Here is a 24,583-nt window from a genome sequence, read left to right on the forward strand (position 1 = left end):
TGGCGTGCAAATCTCCCCGTTCCCTCTCCCTGCCTTCCTCCCTGCTGGGCTGAGGCCCCTTTTCCAAGGATTCCTGGGGGGCACAAGGCGGCAAACTCCAAACCTGGCCTAAAACCTAACAAAGCCTCCCATGTCCTGCTTTGAGCAGGATTTTCCTGGGGGCGGCAGCCCAAACTTGCCTCTGCTCTTGCCCTTCTGGAGGATTTTTCCTGCTGGTTTCTGTGGAATAGTTCTGAATCCCTGCTCCGTGGCCTCCTCGCTGTCCTGCCCGCACCTGCCTTGCTCCCCAGGCTCTCCCCTAAATCAGCCTCCTCCAGGAAAGGAAAAATGAATAAAGCAAGAGGACAAAACCAGCTGATTCTGGGGACAGCTGGGGGCAAGCTGCCCCTTGGCATTTAATTTTTTTGAGGCCAGGCCCCGCCTGCTTTCCCTGGGTTAGGTGTTTTTGGTTTTCTTTTTTTTTTTTTGGGGGGGGTGGGGGGGGTTGTTTTGGTTTTTTTTTTTGGTTTGGTTTGGTTTGGTTTGGTTTTAATCTTTTCTGTGTCCTCCAGCACCCAGGGATGGGTTGGGACGGGCAGAGACCCCCGAGGAGGGATCCTGTGGGCATTTCCCCCATTCCTTCACCTCCCAGGGCTGTCATTCCTTTCTCTCAGCCAGGAAGGGAACATCTGGTTCCAGGAGGAGCCCTGGGAGGTGTCACAGGCTCGCTGCTCACTCCTGTTTCCTGCTTTCCTCCAGCTTTTCCAACAGCTGCTCTTACTCAGCCCCAAACTCTGCACATCCAATCCCAAAAATCTGGAATCTTTATCCTCCCAGCCTCCCAGTCGCTTCCAGAGCCCAGGGGTTGAGTGGTGGTGGTGCGAGATTTGGGACCTTGGTGGCACAAAGAGGCAGCAGAGAATTCAACCAAAGGGAATTTTAACCCACAAGTCCCAGCCAGGGCAATTTTGGGGTTTTTTGGGGTTTTTTTTGGGGACACTTCTTGCCCTGGGTATTGCAGCCTGTGTGAGAAAAGCTTAGAAATGTCTGAGAAGTTACAGTACAGGAAATAAATCAATTAAATATTTATTTAATAACACATTTAATGGCCATTTAATCACCAGCAGCACGTGCTTGGAGCAGTTACTCCCCCTTCCCTCCTGAAAATGCTCCAAGCAGGGAAATCCCTCCTTGGAACCTGTGCGTGGAGCACCCAGATGTGCACACAAACAAATTCTTCTCATTTTCATCCCCAAAAATTCAATTTGCAGGTGCACTTTGCACGGCCAGAGCTCAGCAGCCTCACTTCCCAGCCTGGGAGTGCATTCCCAGAGTGTAGCAGAGCTCAAATGTGCTCAGTCCGAGGGGAAAGATTTTAAACCTGGCTTAAAACCCAACAAAACCTCACTTTTCTCCCGTGCCCTGCTTTGAGCAGGACGCTCCTGGGGGCTGCAGCCCAAACTTGGCTCTGCCCTGGCCCTTCCTGAGGGTTTTTTCAGCCCCTGGTGCCGTTTCCTGTGCAGTCATTCTGAATCCCTGCTCTCCTCTGCCATGGAAATGGCTCGTGGCCTCCTCGCTGCAGAGCCGGGATCAAAGGCAGAGAGAAGGAAAATGCTCTGCTCCTCGGGGGTAATCTCCTGCCCCAATCCTTACGGGAAAGGGAGGGAATCCAGCCAAAAGTGACGAGCTTGGAAAAGGGAACCAGCCGGGGGGCTCAACTCACCCTCCCCTCCTGTGACCTGGCGTTCTGAGGAGGTTCCAGTGATGGCTAATGCAGATCCAGACCAATCTGGGCGTCCCCTTTTGCATCATTTCACCAGAAAAAATGAAATGGAAGCCCCCTGGCATGGATATTGGGTCAGGTGAGAACACTGAGCAGCGTGCTGGAGTTACCTCAGATGTTTTTCTGATAGGGTGTGAGACATTGATTTGTAAAAGATCCATATGTACAAATAATAACTAATATAAAATAATAAAAATGATTCATATATACAAATAATAACTAATATAAAATATAAAAATTATTCATATATACAAATAATAACTAATATAAAATATAAAAATGATTCATATATACAAATAATAACTAATATAAAATAATAAAGTAATTCACATATACAAATAATAATTCAATTCATATGTACAACAATACAAAACTATGTATTCATGTATAATACATACATTTTGTATTATTTTGTACAATACAAAACTATGTATTATTATTTGTATATATTACATGTATTTGCATGTAAACTCTGAAATAAGAAAGCTAAAAAATAGAGATGACTGAGAGATTGAACAAGAAACAAGTTTTAACAAGTTTTAAACTATAGTTTCATAAAATAACTGTTTTAAAATATTAGACCTGTGAAAGATGTATCGGAGTAAGACTACATAAAGTAAAAATAGAAGTAATTAGTGTTAGAAGTGTTAACAACATTGTGTAGTAAAAACTAATAGGCTGAAAAACATTTCTAAAGTGTTCTAACCATGGCAGAAGTTAAGTTCTGGACAGTGCTGAGTTTTGCATCTCCTGTGTCTCACTATTCATCAAGACTGATGATAAACTAAAATCTTTTAAAACACCTCGCAGTTACCCCATCTCTGTCAAAACTAAAGAAACCCCAACAATAAATCAACAATAAACCAACAACATCAACAACAGGGGAGATATTTTGTTCTGAAAATTCAGCTGGAGCTTCATTTATGCAAATGGGGCTCAGGAGAGTTAAGGGCAACGAGGGAAACTCAGAATTTGAGTGGTGAGGGTGGAAACTGAACCCACCCAACCCCAGATTCCCACCAGGAGGTGTGTGGCATCAAAAAACCCCATTTTAGGTTGTTTCTGTGCAGTGGGATGGGATGAAGGGTTTAGGGATCCCTTGGGATCTCAGCCCCCTCCTCCTGCGAACCTGGGGGCAGCGAGGGATGGAGGCGTGTGGGAAACGGATTTGCAGCAAATTCCCAAAACCTAACAGAAAGCTCACACAGTGTGCATCTGCGTGCACACCTTGAGACAAGAACTGCTGATTTAGAAATGCCGTGGAATAGGACAGACACTGTTGGGCAGCCACGCCAGAACTTTATCCCCCTTTCTGTAGAAAGCCTTTTCCTGATATCCAGCCTGTATTTCCCTTGGGGCAGCTGGAGGCTGTGTGCTCTGGTTCTGTCAGTGCCTGGAGACAGAGCCCAGCCCAGCTGAGCACAGGCACCTTTCAGGAGCTGTGAGAGTGATGAGGGCACCCCTGAGCCTCCTTTTCTCCGGGCTATTTCCACTGGATGGATGGGAGTGAGCTGCTCCCTGTCCTCCTCTCAGGGTGGGAGGTGCCACAGGGGTGTCCCCAAATCCTTTCACGTCCCACGTGGCCAAGAGCCAGGTAAAAGTGGTGATCCTGAGCATGGACAGAGCAGATTTTGGGAAGGGAAACTGTGGAATAGTGGATTGGTTTGGGGTGGAGGGGACCTCAAAGCCCTTTCCAACCCAAAGTTGGAAATTCCCACCCCCTGCCACGATCAGGGCACCTTCTGCTCTCCCAGGTGCTCCGAGCCACCTTGGGCACTTCCAGGGACAGGGCAGGGACATTGTCCAGCACAGTGCCACGGGCTGTGACACAGTGGTGCTGAGGGGACACTTGTGACAGAAACCCTGACAGCTGTTGGCTCTTTGAGGAGCATTCCAGGCAGGAAAGGTGGGAATCACGGAGTGAGCCGGTTCTCCTACCCACAGAGACCAGGTCTGGGGCAAGCCTGGCTTAGGGAGAGCCCTGCAGAGCACCTGGGGCTGCTCCAGGTGCTCGGGGCTGTGCTGCTGCTTGGCCCCTCCCACTCACCTGGCTCAGGTGTCCCAGGAGCTCAGAAATCCATGGGGGAGCAGGACACAGCTGGATGACCACAGCTGTGACCACTGGAGCCTCTGGAGAACCCCAGGCTTTCCCACTCACCTGGCTCAGGTGTCCCATGAGCTCAGAAATCCGTGGAGGAGCAGGGGTGACCCCAGCTGCGACCACTGGACCCTTTGGAGGGCTCCAGGCCATCCCATTCACCTTTTCAGGTGTCCCTGAGGCCAGAAATCCATGGGGGAGCAGGGAAAAGCTGGATGACCACAGCCGTGACCACTCAACCCTCTGGAGGGCCTGAGGCTGCTCAGGCTCTCCCACTCACCTGGCTCAGGTGTCCTTGAGCTCAGAAATCCGTGGGGGAGCAGGGGTGACCCCAGCTGTGACCACTGGACCCTCTGGAGGGCCCCGGGAGTGGTCACAACCCACCGGGAGCCTCTCAGGTGTTCTCAGCCCATCGTTTGTCCCTGGCTCTGCCAAGTGTCCCCAAGTTTTGTGGGAGACGGTAGGGATGCGGATGGTTTGTGACATCTGTGAAGCCCAGCAGGAAAAGGAAAAGCCTTTTCTGTCCTCCTCTTGCATTCCTGGTGGGGTAGAAGTGGTGGAAGGGTGGGGGAGAGCCAAGGAGGTCGTCGTGGTGGATGGAGAGCTCAGCTGGACACTGTGGATGAGTGGGAAATGGATCCAGGAGAGGAGAAGGAGCTGGGCAGAAGAAGAACCCAACCAGATTAAATCTTTCTTCATTTTACATCATTCTTGGGGAAAATATCCAATTTCCAAAGGTACTTGGTTTGCACAGCCAGGTGTCTGCTGAGGAGGGCAGGAGCCTCCCCTGAAATGGAAAATGCAAACCCCCTCCCTCTGAATTATTGTCATTTTGAAATTAAGGGGCTCTCAGGAAAAGATATGGGAATAGCAATAACAGTTCTGTACTAGGGAAATTAAAAGTACAAATGCAACAGTACAAACAAAGCCCTGCCAGAGTCAGAGCAGGCCCTGGCCCCCTGTGGGTCAGGCTGGTGGCAGCAGTGCCATTCCATGGTGGCTCAGCCCTCCTGCAGTGCCAGCTGTGCTTCTGCTGGAGCAGGGATCCTGCACAAGGCTGGAGTTTTCCTCTGCAGCTCCAGGGCTGCTGGAGATGGGCCTGCTCTTGCTCTGGCAATGCAGGGCAGGAGAAAGCTGCTCCTCTGGGAATGCAGGGGGCAAAGGCTGCTGTGCTGCTGCCAGGCTCAGATTGGATCCAGGGAGGAATGCTTGGCTCCTGCCCTGGGCGCAGCATCTCCCCATGGGATGATGGAATTGGATCAGCCCTGCAGGGACACTCAGTGGCCATGAGCAGCAGAGATCTCCTGCAGGGAGGATTGGCTGTGGCAGAGAGAAAGAAAACTGCCCCGTGAGCAGCAGAGAACTGCCCCAGCTCTGACAGGTGGGGGTAGAACACACAGCCCAGGTAAACCTGAGACAGGTACTAAAGGAAAACAACCTGGCACGTTACGTGGTGCCAATCCATTTTATTCCCTTTAATGGTTATTAATGTGAGAAACCTTCCAATAAAAGCAATCAAAAATTTCCAGAGGATCTGGTAGAAACTGAAGAAGTTGTTCTGTGGGGATTTTTTTTATTGGTTCAATCAATTTCCCTATAAAACTGGATAATTTGTGGAGCATCTTTAATCTATTAGCTTTCCCTCTCCACAAATGTTTTATCTTTAAGTTAAAAAAGAAAAACAAAAAAAAATCTGAGTTTTTTTTTTGCTTATATTCAGAACATAAAATGATGTCTGCTCATAATTCTGGGACTCTGGGAAGGAGCTGGATCTGCGGCTGGAGGTGGAGCAGGGTTTGGTGCCTTGGACAGAGAGGAAACCCAGCAAATGCTGAGAGCATTCCTTCTCACTGGGAATGAATCTGGAATTGAGAGCAGAGCTCCTCAGGCCCTGAAGTAGTTCTGCAGAGCAGGCAGGGTCCAGGTTTTATTGCCTCTGGAAGAGCACGCAGACACTTGGCAGGAGAGTCCAGAAAATCAGGAGGTAAATGCAAACTGCAGCTCCCGCGGGCAAATCCTGGGTTCTCTCCTTCTCCCAAACTCCAGGAAAAGTCTTTTAGGGCAGGAAAAATAAATATCACAAATGAGTTTTCGATCTTCTGTCCGAGTCAAGGGGCTTCTGCAAGGATTTTGGTGCAGGAAATGTTTCCTTTCGTGCTCTTGGATAGACCTGTAATTTTTGGAGGGCTCGAGGTTACAGAGGGGAAGGAGACCTGGAGCCCTCTCCTGGCACAGGCCAAAAGGACAGCTGGAAAAATGGAACAGCTGGACAAATAAAACAGCTGGAAAAATAAAACAGCTGGAAAAATAGCGCTGGGATGGGATGGGATGGGATGGGATGGGATGGGCAGGAGAAGGGAATGCACAGACACTGATGGGACGGAAGGCAAAGCCCCAGGTTGATTTAGAACCCAAATTTAAATGATGAGAGAGCTGTGGGTGATGCAGGTGGGCAAAATAAAAGTGGGTTGGGGTCACAGCTCCCTTCTGGTCTGCCCCTGCCCAGCTCAGGGGTGGGAACAGCCCAGTTGGGGTGAGGTGGGAGATGAGGGTGCTGCCAGCTGAGAACTGGCCTGGAGAGCTCAGCAAAGGAGGGCTTGGAAGGCAGGGCAGGAGGTGCCCGTGGAGTTTTCCTGGATTTCCTTCTCAATATAGGTTGGATATTCAGAAAAAGTTTTTCCACAGAAAGGGTGATAAAGTTCTGGAATGTTCTGCCCAGGGAGGTGGTGCAGTCACCATCCCTGGGTGTGTTTAACAAAGCCTGGATGTGGCACTGGGTGCCAGGGTTGAGTTGAGGTGTTGGGGCTGGCTTGGACTCGATGGTCTGCAAGGTCTCTTCCAACCCAGTGATTCTGGGAATTCTGGGAATTCTGGGAATTCTGTGAGCAGCAGCTCTGGGGGACACACAAAGGGTGATCTGATCCCCAAACCATGATCCCCAGCACTCCTAGAGCACAGCTGAGCTCGTTCCCACCTTCCAACCTCAGGGGCATCAAAACTCAGCTCAGGGGCGTGGGACTGGGCCCTGCTCTTCTCTCAAGCCTTTTTTAGTGTTTTCCTGGAAATCTCACAGAGGATGAGGATGGCTCCGGGGCTGTGCCGGGCTCCAGGAACATTTTCCCCTTGCAGTTTAGAAGCTTTGTGTGATTTCAGCGTTGTCCCTGGGATCTGCCTCTTCGCTGCCGTGTTCTCCATCCATGGATGTGTCACTCGTGCCCTGGAAGCCTCTGGTCACTGTGGGGTGTCCGTGCTCTGTCCCACACCTGGCTGTCCCAAGGACGTCCCAGTCGGTGGTGCTGTGACTGAGCCACTGTGGGTGACTGGAGAACACCCCTGACCTGGCCTGGAGCAGGTTCTGTGTTCTCCCTGAGGTGGACACTGCTGTGTAATGGCTGAAATTCCAATTTTGGCTGCATTTATGCCCTGCCCATAAATCCAATGCTTCTGGGTAAAGCCAAGGTCTAGCTCTGACCTGTGCAGTATGAGCTCTTCTGTGCTGGCTCATGGAGTGCAAGCTCTAAATGTGTCATTAAGGGTGTAAATCCCCTTTAAAATAGAAAATATGGAATTATAGAGGCTGGGAGAGATCATCCAATCCAATCTTCAGGTGAATCCCAGCTAAACCCTGTTCTCCAGTGCCACATCCACAGGTTTTTGACTCTTCCAGGGATGGGCACTCCAAGCCTCCCTGGGCAGCCCCTGCCAAGGCCTGAGCTCCCTTTCCATGGGGAAATTCCTGCTGTGCCCACCCTGAGCCTGCCCTGGCCCAGCCTGAGGCCGTTCCCTCTGCTCCTGTCCCTGTTCCCTGGAGCACAGCCCGACCCCCCCGGCTGTCCCCTCCTGGCAGGAGCTGTGCAGAGCCACAAGGTCCCCCCTGAGCCTCTTTTGCTCCAGGCTGAGCCCCTTCCCAGCTCCCTCAGCCCCTCCTGGGGCCCCAGCCCCTTCCCAGCTCCATTCCCTGCCCTAGCTCCAGCCCCTCAGGGGCACCAAGGTGTTCATAAATTAGACTTCCCCGTTCTGAGAACAGCCCAGAGGATTTTGCTGTCTCCATCCCTGGAAAACCCTCGGCTTTTGAGCACTTCCAGCATTCCTGTGCCTGTGCAGGGCTGCAAAACCTTGTGCAGCCCCGAGGTGCAATCAGCTGGGAACAGAAGGATTCGGGGCAGAAGGGGCAAGTCCTTCTCCAACCCTTACATCCCCTCCTTCCGCGCAAAAGGGGGCTGGCAAGGAGGGGTGAGTGGTGTCATTTGTAGGGAGGTGATGTCCTCAGGTGCCTCCCAAAGAGATAAAAACCTTCCCCTCGTGTTCTCCTCGCTTCCAGCATCCCAAACTCCTCCCGCTTCCCTTGCCCAGCTCTGAGCCAAGTAATTTCCCAGCCCAGAGATGCCAGAAAATGTGTGATAAATGAATGTATTGTCAAAAATAAACAAACATGAGAGAGGGATCCTCTCCCTGGGGCTGAGGCCACTCCCACCCCTGCCCTGGGGGTCTCTCAGAGGAGTTTGGGTTTTGCTGCTGATGGAAGCAGCTGGAGGCTTTGGATGGAAGTGGAAAGGCAGATCCTGACATCAAGACAAGGAAAATCATGGCTGGGGTGAAGGAAAAATTCATCTTGAGAGCACAGGAAGGTGAGATCTGACACGGGGCAGGGGATTTGGGTCTCAGGAAGCCAAACTGCAGCCAGAGCTGCCCTGGGGCACCACGGCCACCCGTTTTGGGTGTGATGTGGTGCCCGGGCCATGGCTGGGTGCTGGCACACCCTGGGCACTGCCAGGGCTGTTTTAGAGAAAATTCAGGTGAAATCCTGCCTGTTACAGACATTTGTGGGACGTTTTTATCCCTCCAGATCCTACAGACGTCGCTCAGTGCTCCTTTGGGGCATCATCTGTGCTGCCAGTTCCCATAACAACTTGTGAATTCAGCATTGCAAAGCTGCTTTTTAATTATTATTAAAAAAAAAAAAAAAAGAAAGAAAGAAAGCCAGCCTAAATTCTCTTGTCTTTTGTCAGCTCCTGAAGCACTCAGATCCCTGGCAGGCTGCCTCTTCTTTTCTCCTCCTCTTTTCCTTGTTTTCCATGAAAAGGAGCCCGGGCTTACACTGAGAAGGGCCATTACCATTATTTATAAAGAAAAAGGAATATTGCCTATCCAGCTTTACAGATACTGGGCCTTGGCAAACACTGGGAGTGGAAAGGAGGAGGGGGCATAAAAGGTTTGGGTGTGCTGGGTGCAGATTTGGGTGATGGATTGGGCTCTTCAGCATCTCCCTGGCAGGTTTATTTAGAGCTTCTCTTTGCTCCGGCCTGCCCCAGGCAGTGCCACTCATTCCTGGCACTCCAAAGGAGTTAAAACCGAGTCTAAACTCAGGAACAGGAGATAAACACCAGCGATAAAACTCCCACCGGCAGCGCCCCTGGGGCAGAGACCCCTCCCTCCCCTGCCCTGGGGCTCTCTGCAGAGCAATTTGGTTTTTTCCTGGTGGTGGAAGCAGGTGGAGGATTTAGATGGATGTGGAAAGGCTGAGCCCAACTTCAAGAAAAGGAAAATCATGGCTGGGGTGAACTAAGATTCCCGTGTTCTGAGTTCTGAGCTCGGCAAGATGAGAATTGAGGCAGGAGACGTGAGGAGGGAATTTTAGGGGGATTTTAGGGTGTGTAAAACACGGCAGAATCCTTGGGGAAAATGCCCAGATATTTTATAACTCAACATTTTCTGTGTGGACACCTATAGCCCACACTGACCATTACCAAGAAATAAAAAATATCATTTAGAAATGATGATAAAAATGATTATAAAATCAGAGATGAACCCATCCCGGTTCTTATCAGTTCTTTGCCTTCACTGAGGTTTCCTTGCCCAGGTTTAAAAAGTTATTTTTAATTCACCACCTCGAATGGAAGGCACTAAAGGATGGGCAGCACTTTGTGCCACTGCTTTTCTTTTCCTTTCAGAGAATCCCAAAATGGTTTGGCTTGGGAGGGACCACAAATCCCATTCCCCACCCAGCATGGGCAGGGACAACTCCCACTGTCCCAGGGTGCTCCAAGCCCTGTCCAACCAGGCCTTGGACACTTCCAGGGATAAAAAATTCAATTTTTTCCCATGAAAACGCAGTGAAAAGTGCTCTGAATTCAGCCACACAGCTGCTGAGGGCCATCAGATGTGACTTTGAGGCTGCAGACGGAAATTCTGCAAATGTTGGGACCCAAGGAATTGAAACTGTGTTGGGATGGAGCCACGTGGCACCATCTGAGCCGGGAATGGGAAACACAAGGGGCTGTGGGCAAAGCCTGTGCTCTGGGCAGTTAATTCCTGGGTTTTATAATTAGTAGCCACAGCAGATTTTATTGCAGTGCTCAGTCTGTGCAGCGGAAGGGTTAAAATCCCGAATTTATCTGAGGACCATCCATCCACCCTCTGCCAGGCATGAATTCCTGGGTTTGGTGCTTTTAAGGACAATGCAGTGCTGCTGAGCAGGAGGAATATTCCCATTTGAACTCGATTATCTGGCAATTTTGGTGCAATTGCATGCAAACAAAATTAAAGTTACATTAAGGTACTGTAGATAATGGGTCAGCCTTGCTGATATCACTGGCCTGAGTTTCTTGGCTTGTTCACCCAGGAGCAGAACGAGAGAGAAAAATTATACAAAAAGAAAGGAGAAGAACCTTTACATGGATGTAAATCCCAATTTTTGAACACAACGGGATAAATCAGGGTCGTGGGGCCAGCCACAATCTTGGCAAAGAAACTTTGCAAAGAAACCTCCTTTAATTAAAGCTCATCTCTTCCTTCCCATGGTTTTCAGGAAAAGCAAATGAGGCAGAGCTGTGCTGGCTGCAGCACCAGGAACATTCCTGTTAATCCTTGAATCCTTGGGGATGTTCCTGCCCTGCTGCTGGGACAGCACCAGGGGTGGCAGTGAGCTGTTCCCTTGTGACAGGGACATGGAGGGGCTGGAGCCAGTCCAGGGCAGGGAACGGAGCTGGGAAGGGGCTGGAGCCCCAGGGGAGGCTGAGGGAGCTGGGAAGGGGCTCAGCCTGGAGCAAAGGAGGCTCAGGGGGGACCTTGTGGCTCTGCACAGCTCCTGCCAGGAGGGGACAGCCGGGGGGGTCGGTCTGTGCTCCAGGGAACAGGGACAGGAGCAGAGGGAACGGCCTCGGGTCATATCAGAAGAAGTTTAGGTTGGATTTAAGGAAAAATTTCTTCATGGGAAGGGTGATCCAGACTTAGATGGTGGAATCCCCATCCCTGAAGTGTTCAAAAAACCCATGCATGAGGCACTTGAGGTTGTGGCTCAGTGGTGACCACAGTGGTCATGAGCCTGATGGTTGGACCCAAAGATCTCACACGTTCATCCCAACCTCAGTGATTCCATGGTTCCACGATTCCATGGCTCTATGATTCCATGATTTCATGGGTCCATGTTTCCATGGTTCCACGATTCCATGACTCCATGATTCCATGGTTCCATGGTTCCACGATTCCATGACTCCATGATTCCATGTTTCCATGCTTCCATGTTTCCATGTTTCCATAGTTCCAGGATTCCATGGTTCCATGGTTCCATGACTCCACGATTCCATGTTTCCATGGTTCCACGATTCCATGTTTCCATGGTTCCATGATTCCATGGTTCCATGACTCCATGGTTCCATGTTTCCATGGTTCCATGATTCCATGGTTCCATGTTTCCATGGTTCCATGGTTCCACGACTCCATGGTTCCATGATTCCATGGTTCCATGACTCCATGGTTCCATGTTTCCATGGTTCCATGATTCCATGATTCCATGGTTCCATGGTTCCATGTTTCCATGGTTCCATGGTTCCATGATTCCATGGTTCCATGGTTCCATGTTTCCATGGTTCCATGGTTCCATGATTCCATGGTTCCATGGTTCCATGTTTCCATGGTTCCATGGTTCCATGATTCCATGATTCCATGGTTCCATGACTCCATGGTTCCATGTTTCCATGGTTCCATGATTCCATGATTCCATGGTTCCATGTTTCCATGGTTCCATGGTTCCATGATTCCATGACTCCATGGTTCCATGGTTCCATGACTCCATGATTCCATGACTCCATGGTTCCATGTTTCCATGGTTCCATGATTCCATGGTTCCATGGTTCCATGATTCCATGGTTCCATGATTCCATGACTCCATGGTTCCATGGTTCCATGACTCCATGATTCCATGGTTCCAGGCACAGGCTCTGGGGGTCCAGAACTCCGTTGTTTGTGATTAGCTCCACCAGCTCATTCCCACAGCCTGGGGAAACCCAGGAGTGCCGTGGGGACTGGGGCAGCAGCAGCACCCGGCACCAGCAGCCCCAGCTCCTGCCACAGCCTGGGGACATTTGCCAGCTCCAACCCGAGCCCTGGAGCCCCGGCTGTGCCAGGACCTTGTGCAACTTCCCCTCATCTTATTTGTCCAAATCCTGGCTTTTATTTGCCTCCCTCTCCAGATCAATGGGAGACGTTGCTCAATTTTGGAGCTGCTGGGAATCCTGGCACTCCCAGGGCTGCTCCAGGAGCACGTGGAAGGCGCTCCTGATGTCCCTTCTTAAGGGGCCGTGGCATTTTCTCCTTCTTCCAGAGAATCACAGAATGGTTGGGGTTGGGAGGGACCTGAAATCCCATCCCACCCCTGCCATGGGCAGGGACACCTTCCATGATCCCAGGCTGCTCCAAGCCCTGTCCAGCCTGACTGTGGACACTTCCAGGAACAGGAATTTTATTTTTTCTTCCCCAAAAGCGCAGTGAAAAGGGCTCTAAGCTCAGCCATACAGATGCATTTTTGCATTTTTGTGAAGCAGGGCACCACCCTGGTGCCTCCCTGGGATGGTGTCCCCAATCCAGGTGCAGGAGAGCCGGAGGGAGCAGAGCCCCGAGCCCCAAGAGCAGGTGAGGATTTTCAGGCGTGTGTGACAGAGCCAGCTTTCATGGGAGCTGGAAAGATCCCCTTCCCCAAAGCCAGGACTTCTGCCATGACAGATTTCCAGCTGGAGTGCGGAGCTGAGAGGGTTCTGATGGGGAATTTTTACTCGGGGTGAGGCATTGATTTTGCATTTGCTTTTCTGACTCTGCTGCTAAAATTATTATTCCAGTCGGACTGAGCTGATCCTTGCTGATTTAAGCGTCTAAAATAAAGTTATGAACGAGCTGTGTTTTCCATGAGTAATGTTCCCATTCATCCCTGACTTCATGGCAGTGAAATCATTCCCAAGAAGCAAGGAGTGGGCTTGGAAACCACTGGAATTGTTTAGAGATGATAATTTAGTTCATCGCACTGGAAGTTTTACAGTTTTTTACATTTTGTGAGGGGGAGGTGAAAGCCCATCAGGATCAGCCTTTAGGGAGTCTTTCCCCTCTCATTCCTTTGATTTTTGTCACCAAATCCCAGAGGCTGCAATGTCACCTGCCAGAGTCATCGGTGACATTTCTCTGCATCTTTTTTTCCCCCTTAAATTGGAAAACTGGGCTTCCACCTCACTTCTACTCGCTAAACTCTAAATTACCCTCAAATATTACCCCAGGGAAGTGGCAATTTTAGGTTTTCCAGATGTTTGGAGTGATTGGATTCAACTGGATTTGGGCAGCAGTGGGATGGATACCTGTGACTCCGGGAGTTTCCCCAGCGCATCCTCCCAGGGAATAACCCAGCCTGGGGTTCTGCAGAGCTCTTGGCCCGGGGAGGAGCTGGAAGAGCTCAGCCTCTCAGAGCTGGATGTGAGCTTGGCTCTTGCCCTGGTTTATTTTCGAGGCTGCAGCAAAATCCTTCCCACAGCCAGGCTCTGGATGGGGCTGTCCCCGGACATCACTCTGCTCCTGAAAAAAATCACATTTCCCTCGCTCCTCTGCCGTGCCCTGGGGCCGGAGGGAGGCTCCTCACGGCATTTTGGGCTTGTTGATACTTCGAGGTGCCGCTGGCAGCATTCAGGCATTTGGATCCCCTTGTAAATTCAGATTAACCCCTTTGCTGCTGGGCCAGGCGCTGCTGAGCGCCCGAGTGCTTAAACCCAACGGGGTTAAAATGTCCCTGAGGGGTGACAAAATCTGCACTCAGGGCAGGGCCGGGCATGGAGAGGCTCCAAAGTGTCCCTGAGAGGGGACAAAATCCACTTTTACAGCAGGTTTGAGTGTGGAGAGGCACCCAAGGTGTCTCTGAGAGGGGACAAAATCCACTTTCACAGCAGGCTTGAGTGTGGAGAGGCTCCAAAGTGTCCCTGAGAGGGGACAAAATCCACTTTCACAGCAGGCTTGAGTGTGGAGAGGATCCCAAGGTGTCCCCATGCCCACAGGGTGGTGGCTCGGGGGTCACAGCGCTGAATTTTGGTGGAGCTGCTGGGAAGTGCCCAGTTTGAAGGAGGTTCTGGGTGTGCAGACGCCTCTCCTGGTGGTCCTTCAGCAATGTTCTCATCTCCTGGCACTCCCAGGTCACCCAAATTCCCCTCTCAGCTGTGCCTAGGAGCAGCGTGGCTCCTAACAAGAGCAGTGTGCTTTTGGGGTGCTGATTAATGTATTTTGGGGTGCTCCTGTGTGGCTTTAGGGTGCTGATTTACATATTTTGGGGTGCTCCTGTGTGATTTTGGGTTGTTAATTTATATTTTTGGGTGCTTCTGTGTGCTTTTGGGGTGCTGGTTAAGGTATTTTGGGGTGCTCCTGTGTGGTTTTAGGGTGCTGATTTACATATTTTGGGTGCTCCTGTTTGGTTTTGAGGCACTGATTTATATATTTTGGGGTGCTCCTGTGTGATTTTGGGTTGTTAATTTATATTTTTGGGTGCTCCTGTGTGCTTTTGGGGCACTGATTTATATATTTTGGGGTGCTCCTGTGTGATTTCAGGGTGTTAATTTCTACTTTTGGGTGCTCCTGTGTGCTTTTGGGGTGCTGATTTATATATTTTGGGGTGCTCCTGTGTGATTTTGGGTTGCTAATTTCTATTTTTGGGTGCTCCTGTGTGCTTTTGGGGTGCTGATTTGTATATTTTGGGGAGCTCCCAGGGTGCTGATTTATGGTCTGGGCTCCTGCTCACGTTGAGTTTTGGGTTTCTTTGGCAGCGGGGTGAATATCAGCCGTTAGAACAGCAGGAAATGGGAGCTGTTTTCCTTCTCTGGTGGTGTTTTGCTTCTCTTCACCTCGTTCCCTACAAGCGGAGCGGGGTTTGGAGCATCCCTGTCCCTGGAGCAGCCCCTTCCCCGCTGTGTGTCCCGAGCTCCAGCCAGGTGGAAATCCTCCCCACCCAGCGCTGCAGGGGTGTTTCAGCATTCCTTACAGATTCCTGCCTTTCCAGGGACGCTCAGGTAGCACCTCAGAGGCTGATGAGGGGATTTAGGGGAGCAGGGGGGATTCCAGGGGTGTTTTTCGTGGACATGGAGCTGAATCTCCCAATAAAAGTTCACTAAGGCGGCGCTTTGCGTCTCAGGAATTAATGCATGGAGTGAGTCAGGAAAGAGAAATTGGATGAAATTATTAGAAATAATCAAATTATTGGCTTTAATTGAGCTGCAGCTGACCTTGTGGTGCTGAAGGGTGTGAGCCATATTCCTCCTTTTTCCAGCTGGGACACACTGGGAGCAGCAGCAATGGCAGGGCCACTCTGCCCTGGGGTTATGTTTCCTTTCTGTGCCCACGCAGAGGAAATTCCTGCTGGAAAAGGGAATCCCAGAGGGTTTTGTGCCCTCTTGGGCATCACTGGGCTCTTCAGGGACACAGGGCCAGGAGCTGCTGCTGCTGTGCCCAGGCAAACTCAGTGGGGAAGTCCTACTGGAGAGACAATGGAGAACAATCAGCTTTTCCAGGAGGAATCTGCTGAGGAAAGGGCTGTTGGAAACCTGGGCTCCAGAGCGGAAGGTGAAATCAGCTTCACCCTCAGGCAAGGACCCGTTCCTGCCCTGCCACTGCTGTCCTCGGGGCACTGCCCCACCTCAGTGTCCTTGCTCCTCTCTGGGAGTTGGGTTTTGTGATTCTCAGGCTGATTTCTGCTTCCCACAACCTGCCTCGTTAGCAAAACACAACTCCCCAGAAATTTCTTTTCAATCTGGCGTTTCCACCCGTCAATTATCTGCAGGTTTTTATTCCCTCACACTTTTTTTTTTCTCTTTTTCTTTTTTTTTTTTTTTTTCCTTTTTCTTTTTTTGGACTTACATCACACATGCAGCTTTTTCTTCTTTAACTTCTCCAAAGGGATCAGAGTTTCCAGAATCCAGAATCCCACAATGCTGATAGCTGAACACGGGGTTTGACCAAACCTTTTAGCAGGAACCCTGACCCTGAATGGGCAGAGGAGGAGTTTTACAGTTACATTCCCATGCAGAGGAGGTTCCACAGCATCACTGCGAGACATCTGGCCAAAAACCCTCAAGGAGGGATGAAGGACATAATTCTGCTCTTTCATTCTCTGGTCCAGGGGTCCAGAGCAGCCTGGGGCAAGCCCAGCACCCCAAAAGTTGCTCTGAGCAGTTTTAGGTAACAGCATTGCTGCTTTCCCGGGATTTTGCCCTGCTCTTATTTCTGCTGTTGGATCTCTATTTACTCCTTCCCTTTTTTTCCCCTCTTTTTTTCCTTTTTTTTTCCTCTTTTTTCCTTTTTTCTGCTGGAGGTTTCAATGGGGGCATTGACAGAGCTGGAACAACGTGAGGGCTGATCTTTGCAGTATCACCAAGCTGGGATTTTTAATATCACTCCAAGCCAAATCCAGACTTTTCAGGCAGTCCCACGACTCAAACCCCTACTCTGGGATGGTGCCTGGTGCTGCTTGTGCCACATCCCAGAGCCGGGCACCCCAAACCCTCTGATGGACACCTCTGTCCCCAGCTCTGATCTCATGCCTGCCTGGGCCATCTGCTGCCTCTGGGGGTCTGGGCAGGGCTCTGTGTCCTGGTTTGCACAGCCAGGTGTCTGCTGAGGAAGGCAGGAGCCTCCCCTGAAATGGAAAATGCAAACCCCCTCCCTCTGAATTATTGTCATTTTGACATTAAGGGGCTCTCAGGCAAAGATATGGGAATAGGAATAACAGTTCTGTACTAGGGAAATTAAAAATACAAATGCAACAGTACAAACAAAGCCCTGCCAGAGTCAGAGCAGGCCCTGGCACGCTGTGGCTCAGGCTGGTGGCAGCAGTGCCATTCCATGGTGGCTCAGCCCTCCTGCAGTGCCAGCTGTGCTTCTGCTGGAGCAGGGATCCTGCACAAGGCTGGAGTTTTCCTCTGCAGCTCCAGGGCTGCTGGAGATGGGCCTGCTCTTGCTCTGGCAACGCAGGGCAGGAGAAAGCTGCTCCTCTGGGAATGCAGGGGGCAAAGGCTGCTGTGCTGCTGCCAGGCTCAGATTGGATCCAGGGAGGAATGCTTGGCTCCTGCCCTGGGCGCAGCATCTCCCCATGGGATGATGGAATTGGATCAGCCCTGCAGGGACACTCAGTGGCCATGAGCAGCAGAGATCTCCTGCAGGGAGGATTGGCTGTGGCAGAGAGAAAGAAAACTGCCCCGTGAGCAGCAGAGAACTGCCCCAGCTCTGACAGGGGGGGATTGACCACACAGCCCAGGTAAACCTGAGACACTCTGCCAGCAGCAGAGCGGGCTCAGCCCTGGCACAGAGGGGTTCAGGTGACTTTTGGCCCCTCCTTTCTGCCACCTGTTTGGGATGAGCCACGAGCTGGGCTCAGGAGCAGGGCCATCCTGAAAGGAGCAACCAGGAGGGAGAAAATCCCCCTGAGCCGGGCTCAGGGACATCTCAGGACAGCTCTGCTGCCTCCAGGTGCCACCAGGCGGGCTGGGGATGTCGCCGGGGCTGGGAGCGGGCTCATGTTGCCCGTGACAACCCGGGATGGAGGCTGCTTGCCAGGCACACACAGACACACGTGCACGGGTTGCCATAACAACCAGCCGGGAGTTTTTCTGGATCCTGGGCTCTGTTTGCCAGCATCCAAAGCACCTCCGTGGGGCTGCAATCCAGGAGGGAAAGGGCTGCCTCGGCACCCTCCCCACCTCCAAAAAACCAGAGCCTTAAATCAAAAATGTGGGCAAAAAGTGTGGATTAATTACGGGAAAAGTGGGAAAAGAGAGTCAAAAAGGGTTCAGTGCTGTGCTGGTGTTTTAAAGGATCCTGGGCTCTGTTTGTTGTCCCCCTGCCCCCCCAAAAAAAAACCAAAAAACAAACCAAACAACAAAACCCCACAAACCAGAGCCTTAAATCAGGAATGAGGGGCAAAAAGTGTGGATTAATGATGGGAAAAGAGATGGGAAAAGAGAGTCCCATAGGCTCAGTGCTGTGTTGGAAGCACAGGGAAAGCTGGGCTGGAAATGCTGGGTTTGGTGTCCCCAGCCCAGCCCCGCTCAGTGACACTGCCAGCAGAGCCACCCGTGCCAGCAGCAGCTGCAGGTGACAAATCAGGGATGGAGACTCTGCCCTCGGCAGCCTCTGACCCAGCCTGACCCCGGCTAAAGCTGGAGCTGCCAGGCAGGAAGGGGACAGGGCTGGGACAGGGCTGGGACAGGGCTGGGACAGCAGGTGCCACCCCCAGCCTGGGCTGAGCCCCCAGCGTGGGCAGCAGGAAAAGGATTCTGCCCCTCTGCCCTGCTCAGGTGATTCCCACCTGCAGAGCTGCCCCAGCACTGGGAATTCCAACCCCAGCAGCACCTGGAGAGAGCCCAGAGGAGCCCATGGAGCTGCTGCAGGGCTGGAGCCCCTCTGGAGCCAGGCTGGGAGAGCTGCAGAGGGACTGGGGACAAGGCCTGTAGGGCCAGGAGCCAGGGAATGGCTCCCAGTGCCAGAGGGCAGGGCTGGATGGGATCTTGGCAATGAGGAATTGTTCCCTGGCAGGGTGGGCAGGGGCTGGGCTGGAATTGCCAGAGCAGCTGGGGCTGCCCCTGGATCCCTGGCAGTGCCCAAGGCCAGGCTGGACACTGGGGCTGGGAGCACCTGGGACAGGGGGAGGTGTCCCTGCCGTGGCAGGGGTGGCACTGGATGGGATTCAAGGTCCCTTCCAACCCAACCCATCTGTGGTTCAGCTGTACCCCAATTCCATGATCACCAGCCTGAATCCCACTCCCCCCATAAATACATTTACTCTGGGCATTGGGGATTGTCTGTAGCACCAGAAAGCACCGGGTCTTGCTCAGAGTGGCTTCCAGGGCAAACCCCCGCCCTGCGCTGGCCCTGCAGCGCTCAGGGCTGTGCTGGCTCCGCAGAGCTCGTGGGAAGCTTCCCCTCAGAGCCAGCCCAGGCCAGGCTCGAGCTCAGCTCAGCTCCTGTCCCAGGCAAAAACGAGCTTTTAACCAGCCTGGGAAAGCGAGCCCAGCCCTGCTGCGTTCACCTGCCGTCAGAGCCGGGAGCCCTTCCTGAATAATCATCCATCCCGGCTGGGGGAGCCCTTCCCGCAGGGATCCAGCTCGGGCAAAGAGCTCTTTTCAGCATGGATCCATCCCGGGATGGAGGAGCCCTTCCCGCAGGGATCCATCCCGGGATGGAGGAGCCCTTCCCACAGGGATCCATCCCGGGATCCAGGAGCCCTTCCCGCAGGGATCCAGCCCGGGATCCAGGAGCCCTTCCCGCAGGGATCCAGCCCGGCTGGAGGAGCCCTTCCCGCAGGGATCCATCCCGGGATCCAGGAGCCCTTCCCGCAGGGATCCAGCCCGGGATGGAGGAGCCCTTCCCGCAGGGATCCATCCGGGCTGGAGGAGCCCTTCCCGCAGGGATCCATCCCGGTTCCCGGGGCTCTGCTCTCCCTCCCTGGGGCTGCTCCCGGCGCAGGGAGAGGCTGCGGAGCTCACGGGGAGCTCTGGAGCTCTGCAGAGCCGAGCTATTTCTGGAGCTGGAATGTGTGCGCGTCCCGCCTGGCTCCCTCCAAATGTTTCCCAAGGAGTGCGGGAGGTGAAGCAGCAGCGCTGTGCCCCAGCCAGCTCTTCCACGCCTTCCTTCCCCGCGCCTGCAGGTGCGGCCCCGGCCCGCAGAGGGATGCGCCGGCCAGCAGCAGGGGCCGGGGGCTGTGTGCGGGATTTGGGGCAGAAATGCTCGGATTTGGGGCAGGGTTGGCAGCCCTGAGGAGCAGGGCAGTCCCGCTGGGGGACAGGAGGGGCCGGGAGAAGGAAGGACTGGGAAGAGGGAAGCAGCAGAGCAAGGCATCAGCGCAGCTGCTGCAGCCCTGCTTCCAGCTCCCCTGCGGGAGGAGGGGCAGCAAAACCAGTTTGGATGGAGCTCGGAGCTCTGGGACACTGCTCCAGAGCCCCCGGTGCCTGCCAGCGGGTTTAAAGATTGAAGGTTATCCCATCGCACCCCTGCCACGGGCAGGGACACCTCCCACTGTCCCAGGTGGCTCCCACCTGGCCTGGGACGCTTCCGGGGACCCAGGGGCAGCCACGGCTGCTCTGGGAATCTGTGCCAGGCCTCAGCACCTTCTGGATTTGGGTGATGCCAGCCAAGGGGGGAAGAGCTGGGGAGAGGGATGGAGGTGAGTGGAGTCACCCAGTGTCCCCTTGCTGCCACTCGGAGGGAAGAAAAGGGACAGAAGGAAGGAAAGCAGCAGGAACACGGGCTAGGGGCTGTGCAGGAGTACTGGAGTGGGAATTCTCTGGATCAGCCAGAGCTGGCAGGTGTTTGCACACCCCTGTGGCAGCAGGGCCTGGCTGTGGCGGGGGGAGGCAGAGCTGTGTCCTTGTGTCCCTCCTGGAAGGTGACAGGCACTGGGGGCTCCGCTTTACCCCTGAGCACCTGGAGGCTCTGAATTTCCTGCCTGGAGATCTGTGTGTGGAATGAGAGGTTTGGGTGGTGTGTGAGCACTCTGCTCTCAGGGAGCAGCGTGGGGCAGGAGCAGAGCACGGCCAGGACCCGAGCTGGGGCTTTGTCCCTGGACACAGGGACAGCAAAGCCCCCGAGGAGAGCTGACAGGACCTGGGCTGTTTGTTTGTCACTCCAGGGAGTGACTGAGTCGTGTCTGTGCTGCTGTGTCCTGGTGCTAAAGCCGACATTTACCCACAGCCCCCACAGGCTGGCAAAATGCTTTTGGAGCACTTCCTTGGGCTTTCCCCCTTGTTAAACCAAACCTGCATTTTGTTTTAATACAGCTCCAAATTTAACCCAGAAATGGTTTTTTCCTTAGTGCAGCACTGCTGGGTGGGGTGGCTTAAATTCACCTGTGCCTTCAGTTTGTGTCCCAGTGATTTCAGGCACTCTCAGTGCTCGCATTCAGCATTTGTTTGTGCAGAGCAGCTTTTGCAATGACATTGTGTGGAGCTTTCTGTATTTCCTAGGGGCTCTGTGATGCCCAAATGCTTTCAGGAGAAGCCACAGATAAAGCTGCAGCTTTGAAATGATCTGATTTAATCGCTGGCAGCAGAAGGGATGGTGGGGGAGATGTTGGGAAGAGTTCCTGCCTAAAAGTGTTGGTTCCATTAAATCCTCACAGTCTGACCTGCCTGGAGTTATTTCCTGCTGTGTAACGAGAAATATTAATTGAAAGAGACAACAGGAGTAACCCTGGATGGGTGTGGGTGTGGATGAAGTTCTGCAGTTCCTCCTCCTGCATTCCCAGTCCCACTCAGCCACTGAGGATGCTCCAGGCTGCCACAGGGATGCCACCTCTGTCACCCCTGCAGTGTCCCCGCCCCTGGGGCCACTGTCCCTGGGGCTGGAGACACCTTCACGGATGGTGCCCTGTGGCAGCCTCCTCATCCTGCTCTCTCTCCCTGCATCCAGGACAAGTTCTGGCTCATCCTGGCACTGCTCAAATCCAGGCTGGACATTGGGGCTTGGACCCCCTGGGACAGTGGGAGGTGTCCCTGCCATGCCAGGGGGGCACTGGATGGGCTTTGAGGTCCCTTCCCACCCAAACAATTTTGGGATTCCATGTTTCTGGGATTCTGGAATTCTGTGAACTTTGTTAAGCCAGCCCCAGCCTTTTGAACATTATTTTTCCTGGATTCCTTCCCATAATCTTTCCCCTTTACTTCCCATTTACTTTTCTATTAAAGTTTAGCCCCACTGAGGCTGGGAGTGGATGAACCGTCCTTGACTGTGCCCAGAGCCCAGGGCAGAGCTCAGCTTTATTTGCCTGCTCTGAATGACTGAGGATGGGGCTGAATTTGCACTCCCAGCCCTGGATGACTCGGGATGGGGCTGAATTTGCACTCCCAGCCCTGAATTACTGAGGATGGGGCTGAATTTGCACTCCCAGCCCTGGATGACTCGGGATGGGGCTGAATTTGCACTCCCAGCCCTGGATGACTCGGGATGGGGCTGAATTTGCACTCTGGGTCTGATTTTAGGAGAAGCAGAAACCCCATCACCAGCCAGGCTCCCGTGCCTGGTCTTTGTGTCTCTGGAAATGGATCATTCCACGTGCAAAGAAAACTCTGCAGTTCTGCTCCTCCAGAATTAATTGCTTGCTAAAGAGAAGAGGAGAGCACAGGGGAAAATGCCTAAAAGAAAAAGATAAAGCCAAAATGGTGACAGAAGGGTTGAGATAAGTAGGGAAAGGGTGAGCAGGGAAAATCCCTGAAGTGTGGATGGGAGCAAGGAATAAAATCCCTGATTTGGGAACGAGGAATAAACTCCCTGCTTTCTGGAGAGGCTGTGAGTGTCTCTGTGATACACTGACACGCATTCCAAGCTGCCTCATCTCACAAATGTCTCTTCTCTCCCACCACAGGCGCCCTTTTCCTATGAACACCTGAGTCTCCTCCTCCTCTCAGAGGATGCACCTGTAGCAGCTTTCCCACAGGTAAGAGCTCGGCCATGGCCCCAGTGCCTGCTCCAGGGGTTTTGGGGGTGTGGGGACCACAAACTCCGTACCCTCAGGGCTTTGGGGGTGTGGGGATCCCAGACCCTGTGCCCTCAGGGGTTTGGGGGTGAGGGGATCCCAGACCCCGTGCCCTCAGGGCTTTGGGATATGGGGATCCCAGACCCTGTGCCCTCAGGGCTTTGGGGGCGTGGGGATCCCAGACCCTGTGCCCTCAGGGGTTTGGGGGCGTGGGGATCACAGACCCCGTGCCCTCAGGGCTTTGGGGTCAAGCCCTGGCTTGGCTTTGTGATGTGTTCTTTGCTTTCTGTGGGGTTTAGGGCTTTGGGGGTGTGGGGATCCCAGACCCTGTGCCCTCAGGAATTTGGGGGTGTGGGGATCACAGACCCTGTGCCCTCAGGGCTTTGGGGGTGTGGGGATCACAGACCCCGTGCCCTCAGGGCTTTGGGGTCAAGCCTAGGCCTGGTTTTGTGATGGGTTCTTTGCTTTCTGTGGGATTCCTGTGGGTTTTGTTCCCCTCTGAGGTGACACAGCCCCAGGGGCTTGCAGTTCCTAGAGCAGGCATTGGTAACTGAGCATTAGAAGATGTTCTGAGGGGTAAGGACTGGTCCAGACTTGGTTTTTCGCTTTGTTTCTGCTGACAGAGGGCTCTGGTTTGGTTTGTAGGTGATCCCATCCAGGTGATTTTCTGGTCCCAGCAGCCGTGGTTTGCAGGGTGAGGGTGGAGCTGGCAGCTCCTGCTGCTGTGATTTGCCTCCTGGCTCTTCATCCAGCAGCTGAAAATGTCAAATACTGAGAAACAGAAGCTGCTGCTGCGTCTCTCCCCTTGAACACGACCAGCAGTTCCCAAATCCCACCTCTCCTGCAGCTCTGCCTTTTCCCCTGGCAAACTTCAGAAAGTCTCTTCGTTTGCTGCTGAAGTTTTGCCTTCCTGGGGGATGCCGCCTGCCCAGCTTCGGGGGAAGTTTGTGGGAATAAATTGCTGCTCATGGAGCTCTTGGAAAGCTGGGTCCTGCTGGGCACAGATGTGATCTGCCCCAGGACATTTTAGGGACTCAATTCCGGGTCTGTCACCAGTGTTGGGTGGATTTTAAGGACTGGGAATCACTTGGCTGATGTGAGCCAGCTGAGCACGGGCCCAGAGTGGAAAATGGGATTGTTTGGAGCTTTATCCAACACTGGATACCCGTCCCCTGGCTGCAGCCAGGCTGTGGGGCATTTCCCAGGTAAAACGTGGAGGCGCAGGATGGAAAGCTGGGCATGGCCAGGCTGGGGAGCTGCTGCTGACCCTGCAGAAGGCACAGCTGCTTCAGGCAGGACTTGAGGGTGGTCAGGGCCGCCTCTGGCTGAGCACTAATTGGAGGGGACAGGTTGTGCTCCCCAGGAGCAGCAGTGACAGCTCAGAGCCGCCTCCACCAGCGCTTCAAGCTGATTATCCCCCGACCTTTCCCTTCCCGAGTGTTCCTTGCGTGTCCCTTCAGCCGGGGCTGGCTCCTGCCCTCCATTCCCGGCGGCACAGGGACAATAAACCAAATAAATTCATCTGCTGTGTCGTCTGGCCACCCCACACCCCCCCTCGCCGTCCTTTTTGGCAATCTGTCATCCCGAATTTTGGTGCGGGGCCAGGAGCTGAGTCAAAACTCCTCGGGCAGCTGGAGCGCGACACAATGGGGTTTCAATGGGGTTTCAATGGGGTTTAAATTGGCTTTAGCGTGTTTGTAAACAACTGCGCGGAGCGGGGCCGCCCAGACAGAGCCGGTGAGAGCAGAATCGATTCCCCGAGCGGAGATGCTGCGCAGCGGGCAGGGAAAAGGGAAAACATCCCCCGTGCTGTGGTCCCCGTCAGCTCCGGGCTGTCACCGAGGCCACCGAGCGCTGGGCTGGCCCTTCCCGGAGCGGTGGCACGGCGGGAGATGAGCAGGGACAGCTGGAGGGGCGGGGAGGGCGGGGATGCTCCGGGGATGCTCCGGGTCGGTGTCAGCTC

At 53.2% G+C, this 24,583-nt stretch overlaps 1 protein-coding gene across 1 annotated transcript in view; it reads left to right on the forward strand.

The window, feature by feature from the left end:
- Positions 1-24,583, forward strand: part of HIVEP3 (HIVEP zinc finger 3) — a 232,106-nt gene that overhangs the window by 70,011 nt on the left and 137,512 nt on the right. The window contains 1 exon segment of the mRNA XM_038160693.1: positions 22,510-22,581. The gene's annotated coding sequence lies outside the window, so the exon portion shown is untranslated.

This window comes from Motacilla alba, chromosome 23 (assembly GCF_015832195.1).
Source record: "Motacilla alba alba isolate MOTALB_02 chromosome 23, Motacilla_alba_V1.0_pri, whole genome shotgun sequence".
NCBI classification, from domain to species: Eukaryota; Metazoa; Chordata; class Aves; order Passeriformes; family Motacillidae; genus Motacilla; species Motacilla alba.